This window comes from Mytilus trossulus, chromosome 5 (assembly GCF_036588685.1).
Source record: "Mytilus trossulus isolate FHL-02 chromosome 5, PNRI_Mtr1.1.1.hap1, whole genome shotgun sequence".
Taxonomy (NCBI): domain Eukaryota; kingdom Metazoa; phylum Mollusca; class Bivalvia; order Mytilida; family Mytilidae; genus Mytilus; species Mytilus trossulus.
Window position 1 is genome coordinate 82,642,797 of NC_086377.1, and position 7,686 is coordinate 82,650,482.

General features: G+C 31.8%; 1 long non-coding RNA gene across 1 annotated transcript; it reads right to left on the reverse strand.

Moving 5' to 3' along the window:
- Nucleotides 1-2,453: 2,453 nt before the first annotated feature.
- Nucleotides 2,454-5,085, reverse strand: LOC134717508 (uncharacterized). The gene is made up of 3 exons (XR_010107355.1): nucleotides 5,012-5,085; nucleotides 3,982-4,081; nucleotides 2,454-2,484 (listed from the first exon to the last, which is right to left on the reverse strand). It is a non-coding gene; the product is annotated as an uncharacterized LOC134717508 (long non-coding RNA).
- Nucleotides 5,086-7,686: the final 2,601 nt, after the last annotated feature.

Below are 7,686 nucleotides of genomic sequence, written 5' to 3' on the forward strand. Positions count from 1 at the left end.
AAATTTCTAGTTGTTTGACTACATTTATTCAGACACCTATAATATGTCAAATATTTAATTACAATCCAAATTCAGACCTGTATCAAGCTTGAATATTGTGTCCATTTTTGCCCCAACTGTTCAGGGGTTGACCTCTGTGGGCGTATGCTGCGCTCAGCGAAGCAGTTTACTCGTTTCTATTCTCTAACTTTAGTTTGTTTCAACCAAATGGTATGAAACTTATACACAAGGCTTATTACCACACAATACAGATCAAATTAGAATTTTAGTTTGCGTCACTTTTACTGTTCTAGAGCTATCCTCCTTCACAAATGGACAAAAATACTTATTTTTGGTTTATGTTCATTTCTTTAGTTTGCCTCAACCAAATGTTCTGAAACTTATACACACTACGCATTACCACAAAACTCATCAAGTACAACTTTGGGTAGCGTCACTTTTACCGTTCTACTTTATATGGCAAGCGGGAGCATCATCTGTGTCCCATGGACACATTCCCCATTTATTTAGAAAGGTTTAGTAAAATGTTCTTGAAAAAGGGTGGCTTGTACATAATTGACAAAAATATTCCATATGGAATAACCTGAGTAACTCACATACATCATGTTTAACAGTTAGATTTCAATCATCGATTTCATTTGGAGTTTTGATAAATTCTCATATTAGGATCATACGAAACATGGTAATGATATATCCCGGCTACAATACAAGAAATAACAGTTATCTATTTTCCCTTTTTGGAGTCACAAATATGACACATGCATAGAAATTTTACAAGTATTTCTCCAAAGGTTGGCTTTCTATGGCCTCTCTCCCCTTCTAATAACCCTTGATCTGCACCTGACCCTCATGAATGCTTGCATCTCCTCTATATCAATGAATTCGAAATTAAGCAAAGTGTATCGAAAATGTATTGATTTTCTGCTGGCTTCTTCTTTTTGCAACTTCCCCCTATGGTTAGGAGCACATTAATTGCTTGATTATTCACAGTGGGCTTATATTACTCGGTCGAAAATAGTTAAAATCACTTTGGTATAAAACGCAATTGCGTATTTAAAAGACGATGGGCTTATATTACACAGAAGATAATAAAAGTTATTCACTTTGTTATAACGTTTTACTCCGAATTTTCCAATAGTCTAAAATCTAAAATGTTCCTGATTGACTTTATGACGATATTAAAACCGTGGGATTTTCTTTTCTTCCTGTAAGTATGAATTATAATTGTTGTTTTTGTTGCAAGTAGTTTATTACAGTTGTAGGAATTTTTCTTAATTTCTTGTGAGTCTGGGTTATAATTGTTGAGGTTGGCTTGTAGTTTATTGCAGTTGTAGGATTATTTCTTTTCTTCTTGTGAGTTTTGGTTATAATTGTTGTTGTTGTTGTTGTTTCCTGTAGTTTATAACAGTTTAGGGATTTTCTTTTTTTCTTGTGCGTATGGGTTATAATATGTTGTTGTTGTTGCCTGGAATGTATTACTGTTGTAGGGATTTTTTGTTCTTCTTGTGAGTTTGGGTTATAAGTGTTGAGGTTGTTGCTTGTAGTTTATTACAGTTGTAGGAATTTTTCTTTTCTTTTTGTGAGTTTGGGTTTTAAATGTTGTTGTTGCCTGTAGTTTATTACAGTTGTAGGAATTTTCTTTTCTTCCTAATGTGGTGCAAGTTATAATTTTTTTTATGAAATTCGTGTTGTTTTTTCATTGATTTTAGTACGGAGATCACCGCTTATGTCAAATTCGAGGTATAAGTCTGAAAAGGAGACAGAGGAAGCCGTGTCTGTTTTTTTTTTTTTTTTAAGTTTCCAGTTCAGAAAACGAAGAAATATAATCCTCCAAACCAGACTTGGGGTCAATTACATTTGAATGTAATTAATTAAATTGCACATTACATGGAATCGAAACATATCATAAGGTAAGAAGGGATTTAGATTACCTTCATTTAGATCTAGTTTATATTCTCAAAATCTTAATGGTGCTGATAGTTTATTTATTTTAATTTTAACTTTTTAAACTTTTTTATACTATATTTTGTATATAAGAAAAAGAGAAGCATTAAATACATTGACATTCGTGTTGGGAATAATATACTAAAACAAACAAATTGTAGATTTGATATTACAAACCGTTTTCTTCGTTATAAAGTTTTTACTGTTTTCTTGAAATGTGTTTTTTTATTTTGACATTGGTATATAAACTATATATATTGAAATGAGTCCAGTCAACAATTATATGTTGATTTCTATAAGTATTGGTATGTAAGGCTTCTTGTCACACCCATTATAAGCAAATTATAGTTCTTTTATTAAGTATGTCATGAACTGGTCGGGTAACTCAAACTTTAAATAATTTTGTGAACTCTTTCAGCGTTTTGTGTTGAACTAGTAATATGTATTTCCCTTTACTATGTCACAGAATGTTTGTTCGGTCAATCTTTTAAAATATCAAGTGAAACTTACCACAAATCACGCCAGGACATAACAGATCCTCTACAAATAAATACACAAATAAATATAATGCAATTTAAACACATTCACAAAGTGCATTTTATTATTGTAAATGGTAAATGCGTGTTTGGAATATCCAGTAAGTTCCTTTATTTCAACAGTATTTAATTATTTGTATTTTAATACCCGTTGATTTCCACTGAAAAGTTGTACTAATAATACTCGCATGTTGGTATTTTTAAGGTAGATCATCGGTATATATTTCCCAAGATAGAATTTTCGTTTACTTTGCCAAAATGACAATTTAACTATGTTCTTATCATAAATATAATAAAAAGGTCACTATGCTAATTTTTAAACTATGAGTCGCTCTAAATTTGGTTTGAGTGATCAAGAAAAAACACATTTTTGTGCATGAAAAGAAATCTTTGAGATAGAAATTTGAAATAAATTGTTAGAAGATAGATTTTATGATATGTTTTAAGAAAATAAAAAGAAAAGATGGTCAGTGGTGGTATTTCCGAATTATTTTCTTGCAAATTTTTAAATGTGTAAATGAAACTGAAAGAATTATCTCCCCTTAGTTGAAAACATTATTTCTAAAACACAAATGTTTGGTATTTGTTTAAATATATCAGCAAGTTGTCTTCATATAAAAAAAAACCCGGTCTAACCAAAAAAAATTGCACAGCTGTCTACAAATTTGTAGATTTGGGCAAACAACTAGACTGATTGTGTATTGCGATAGTACGATCCAAGCTGTCGGTATACCATAAATATACCTCAAAATCAGATATATATAGCATTTTCACAATTGATATGATTAACATCTGACAGTGCACTGGTATGCACAAAGCGATGATTTCTTCAAGAAATAAACCAAGACTGTTATTTGTGTTTAAGTAAATCTTCTTTGTTTTCAGTGTAATAATATGGAAAATGTAAAATATATTACCAGTTGAATGCTTCTTTTTGTAACTTCATTGGGGTGTAAAAGCGTTGACCGAAGTACATTTTGTATGAAGCGCGGATGCGCTTCATTTTAATAATGCGTGCACGGTCAACGTTTTTACACTCCTATGAAGATACAAAAAGAAGCATTCAATACTTTAGTTATAATTATTTTTTTTAGCCAGGATCATGTAAACACGATTTGATCAGGTTTTTATTTAATTTACCTGTGCACTTTATTGTTGGACCTCGTGTCATCATGAGTGATACATTTTATTGTGTAATGAAGTTGATTAAGGAATAACGCGTGATTTCAGTGTAGCCAATCAAACTAACGTAATATAATGTAACATACATCTAATGCAATAAACTTAGAAAATGCCTGTACCAAGTCAGGAATATGACAGTTGTTATCCATTCGTTTGATGTGTTTGGACTTTTGATTTTGCCTTTTGCCTTTTGATTTTCCTTTTTGAATTTTTCTCGGAGTTTAGTATTTTGGTGTTTTTACTTTTTATATAACATGTAAAATACAAATAACACGTACAATGTAAAATATATATAACATATAAAATGTAAAATAATTACTGTTACAATTATCTGTATCGCAGCACTTTGTTATTGAGGAAGGTGAACTCACTAAGATACGACGTCCAACACCGTGGGCAATATTGAAGTACTGACAAGTCTAAAATATAAGAAATATCCAAGTTACTGACAAGTCTGAAAAATAACAAATAGTCATTTACTGACAAGTCTGAATTATAACAAATATAGTCAGTTACTGACAAGTCTGAATTATAACAAATATAGTCAGTGACTGACAAGTCTGAATTATAACAAATATAGTCAGTGACTGACAAGTCTGAATTATAACAAATATAGTCAGTTACTGACAAGTCTGAATTATAACAAATATAGTCAGTTACTGACAAGTCTGAATTATAACAAATATAGGCAGTTACTGACACGTCTGAATTATAACAAATATAGTCAGTTACTGACAAGTTTGAATTATTACAAATAGTCAGTTACTGACAAGTCTAAAATATAACAAATATAGTCAGTTACTGACAAGTCTTAAATATAACAAATAGTCAGTTACTGACAAGATTGAAAAATAACAAATATTCAGTTATTGACAAGTGTAAAACCTACAGAAGTATCCAGTACTGTTAAGTCTAAAAATATAACAACAATATCCAGCGGTTGACCATACTGAATTATAACAGAAATAGCTAGTAGATACTGACCAGTTTGAAAAACAAGAATTTCAAAAAAATAAAGAGTTTTTTTAAGATTATCAATATTTGAAAAACAAAACTTAAATTATTAGAAACAAATATATATTATATTATATCCTTGACATCTACATTCCAAAGAAATTTAAGATGGCATTTTGTATCGCAATTTTTTTTAAGCACATATCTAAATAAGATATATAAATCATAATACATCATCTCTTTATTGGTTGAATATACAATCTGTATATAGATATTATTAATATGTCGTGTTTTTAAACTGCGTTTTTAAATGCTTGATGTTTGTATAGTTTTGAGAGGGAAGGAATTGTTGTTTTAATTGCTTCATGAAAATATAAAATAAATGTCAATCTTACCGTTTTTGAAAAACAACCTAGGTTGAAGAAGAGGTCTCCATTTAACTTTGGATTCTGTGAAACCATACATATCTGTAAACATTATTGAAATTGTAAAACATTCGTCATTATCGTAAATGACACTTAAATGAGGGGTCGCACACTTGAAATCTTTAAGACTTTCATAGGTTTTGACCAAAGATCTTCTTTCTATAATTGACAGATTCTTATACAATGTACAACAAAAAGTTTTTCGACTATCTAAAAGTGTAAACTGATACTGTGTATGATGAAAAGATGTACCACAACTCTTATGAAACATCCTAAGGTCAGCAGAAGACAAGTGTCCAAGGTGAATTCATTTATTTTCGTTGGCACCAATTTTCGTGGATTTAGAAAAACTTGCATTTTTGAAGTTATTTGATTTTGTAGTGTTACAAAGTGTACATCTAATTCGCAATTCGTTAAACATTTAAATTTCCACGAAATCCACAAAATGGTATCCAACGAATAATAATGAATCCATAGTAATATACGATATTCTCTTCAGCGTTTCTAGCATTGATGTATATAGATATAGGAAGTTGTGGTGTGAGTGTCAATGAGACAACTCTCCATCCAAATAAAAGAGGGACGAAAGACACCAAAGGGACAGTCAAACTCGTAAATCTAAAACAAACTGACAACGCCATGGCTAAAAATGAAAAAGACAAACAGAAAAACAATAGTACACATGACACAACATAGAAAACTAAAGAATAAACAACACGAACCCCACCAAAAACTAGGGGTGATCTCAGGTGCTCCGGAAGGGTAAGCAGATCCTGCTCCACATGCGGCACCCGTCGTGTTGCTTATGTGATTACAAATCCGGTAAATAGTCTAATTCGGTAGGTCAAATGCATGAAAGGGAAGGGGATTGTAGTTACGACGTAAGGAACATATCCGATATCATTTGTGAAACGGTTATTCCATAACGGTCAACCAACTCGTGATGGCGTCCGTAAAATTTACGAAGGGATGATTTCAACTTCACCATTTGGAACTCTTGGTTTAATAGCTTCCTTGTGAGCAGTAACCCTCTATCAAGAAAATCATGATAGGAAATGCAAGCACGGGAATATCGTATCAATAACAATTTAAAAATAACAATTTAAAAATAACAATTTAAAAAGTAAACCATTATAGGTTAAAGTACCATCTTCAACACGGAGCCTTGACTCACACCGAACAACAAGCTATAAAGGGCCCCAAAATTACTAGTGTAAAACCATTCAAACGGGAAAACCAACGGTCTAATGCATACATTTAACAAAGTTATCCCTTTAGTATCTTTCGTCCCTCTTTTATCAACACAACATTGAAGGATGAACAACTTTCTAAACAACTTTTAAAGAAAAGTAAGCTTGATCGGTTGACCAAGCAATGTCAAAGTAATTTCCACCCTCCAAATTGGCTGTACCAAAAAGTAAAATCACAAAAATACTGAACTCAGAGGAAAATCAATTAGGAAAGTCCATAATCACATGGCAAAAACGCATCAAAAACGTATAGACAAGAACTGTCATATTCCTGACTTAGTACAGGCATTTTCAAATGTAGAAAATGGTGGATTAAACCTGGTTCTATAGCGCTAACCCTCTCTCTTTAATAACAGTCTCATCAAATTCCGTTATATTTACTTTAACATATTTGATTATACAGTCATCTCATGCAACATTTTTAAAATTCTTTGACGGTTACTCAGCTAACATGTTAATACCACTAATTACACCACTACACCAAATAAAATATGTAAAACAGGAAATGTTACTGACATAGTACTGTGGATTCATTTATTTTCGTGGGTACCAATTTTCGTGGATTGAAGAAATCTTACATGTTCGTGGATATTTGATCTCGGGTTTTGCCGAAATCTACATACAAGCCTTTTGAAAATTTGTCATTCGTTAAACATTTAATTTCGTGGTACAACTGTTCCAACGAAATCCACGAAAGTTGGTATCAAACGAATAATAATGAATCCACAGTAATACCTTTATTTGTCATGAAAGTCATTCGATTATAACTTGTTTGTAGCGAACACAGTGTGTGATGCAATTAGTGACATTTATATCTATGATCCGGTGTATATATCAAGCAAAATACTGTTAAAAAAGTTTCTGCAGTTGTTAAAAGAAAAAAAGGAAAGATTTAAGACTTACCTCACCTGGCTATCGTTTCACAAAACATCGTAAATCGTACGATTTACGACTTTTCGTAGGATATGTTACCGACCAAGTTTACGAGTGTTTCACAAACGTGTCGGAATAATTATCGTACGATTACCGATTACCGACTTCGGTTTTAACAGCTCGTTTAGGTGAAGGTCAGAAAAAGGAGAAACACGCACCTGTCAGTCCGTAAATAGCTAACTTTGTGTTCTCGATTGTTCAGATTGTACGAGAAAAACGTTGAAATGTAGCTTTACAGGTAAATATATGTTATGTCTCCATTTTTATGCATTAATCGTCTGGTAAACATGGTAAAACCACCCTGGGTAACTTTCATAGATTTCAAGCACCCTCACTCAAAAGCAGACGACACACCACAGGGCTTTGCTACAATTTGCCGGGTTTACTATCCTTGCGAAATCCGAAAAAAAGTTGTATTAACGGATTTCGTTTGAATATTTATCTCTGCAAATTGTAACAAAA